The sequence below is a fragment of the Rhinopithecus bieti genome, unplaced genomic scaffold (assembly GCF_001698545.2).
Source record: "Rhinopithecus bieti isolate Rb0 unplaced genomic scaffold, ASM169854v2 scaffold_33302, whole genome shotgun sequence".
NCBI classification, from domain to species: domain Eukaryota; kingdom Metazoa; phylum Chordata; class Mammalia; order Primates; family Cercopithecidae; genus Rhinopithecus; species Rhinopithecus bieti.
In genome coordinates, this window is record NW_016814366.1 from 1,470,973 (window position 1) to 1,472,618 (window position 1,646).

Genomic DNA, 1,646 nt, shown 5'->3' on the forward strand with positions numbered 1-1,646 from the left:
ATCTAATTAAACTAAAGAACTTCTGCACAGCATAAGAAACTACCATCAGAGTGAACAGGCAACCTACAGAATGGGAGAAAATTTTTACAATCTACCCATCTAGCAAAGGGCTAATATCCAGAATCTACAAAGAACTTAAACAAATTTACAAGAAAAAATCAAACAAACCCATCAAAAAGTAGGCAAAGTATATGAACAGACACTTCTCAAAAGAAGACATTTATGCAGCCAACAGACACATGAAAAAATGCTCATCAGCACTGGCCATCAGAGAAATGCAAATCAAAACCCCAATGAGATACCATCTCACACCAGTTAGAATGCCAATCATTAAAAAGTCAGGAAACAACAGGTGCTGGAGAGGATGTGGAGAAATAGGAACGCTTTTATACTGTTGGTGGGACTGTAAACTAGTTCAACCATTGTGGAAGGTAGTGTGGCGATTCCTAAAGGATCTAGAACTAGAAATACCATTTGACCCAGCCATCCCATTACTGGATATATACCCAAAGGATTACAAATCATGCTGCTATAAAGACACATGCACATGTATGTTTATTGCAGCACTATTCACAATAGCAAAGACTTGGAACCAACCCAAATGTCCATCAATGATGGACTGGATTAAGAAAATGTGGCACATATATACCATGGAATACTGTGTAGCCATATAAAAGGATGAGTTAATGTCCTTTGTAGGGACATGGATGAAGCTGGAAACCATCATTCTCAGCAAACTATCGCAAGGACAGAAAACCAAACACTGCATGTTCTCACTCATAGGTGGGAATTGAACAATGAGAACACTTAGACATAGGGTGAGGAACATCACACACAGGGGCCTGTCATGGGGTGGGGGGCTGGGGGAGGGATAGCATTAGGAGATACACCTAATGTAAATGATGAGTTAACGGGTGCAGCACACTAACATGGCACATGTATCCATATGTAACAAACCTGCAAGTTGTGCACATGTACCCTAGAACTCAAAGTATGATAGTAAAAGAAAAAGACCAAAGGTAAATAAAACCACAAATATGGGAAGAAACCGGAGCAGAAAAGCTGAAAATTCTAAAAACCAGAGCACCTCTTCTCCCCCAAAGGATTACAGCTCCCTGTCAGCAATGGAAGAAAGCTGGACGGGAATGACTTTGACAAACTGATAGAAGTAGGCTTCAGAAGGTCGGTAATAAACTTCTCCGAGCTAAAGCAGCATGTTCAAACCCATCACAAGGAGGCTAAAAACCTTGAAAAAAGATTAGATGAATGGTCAACTAGAATAAATAGTGTAGAGAAGACCTTAAATGACCTGATGGAGCTGAAAACCATGGCACGAGAACTTCGTGACGCATGCACAAGCTTCCATAGCCAATTTGATCAAGTGGAAGAAAGGATATCAGGGATTGAAGATCAAATTAATGAAATAAAGTGAGAAGACAAGTTTAAAGAAAAAGAGTAAAAAGAAACAAACAAAGCCTGCAAGAAATATGGGACTATGTGAAAAGACCAAATCTATGTTTGATTGGTGTACCCGAAAGTGATGGGGAAATGGAATCAAGTTGGAACACACACTTCAGGATATTAACCAGGAGAACTTCCCCAACCTAGCAAGGCAGGCCAGCATTCAAATTCAGGAAATACAGAGA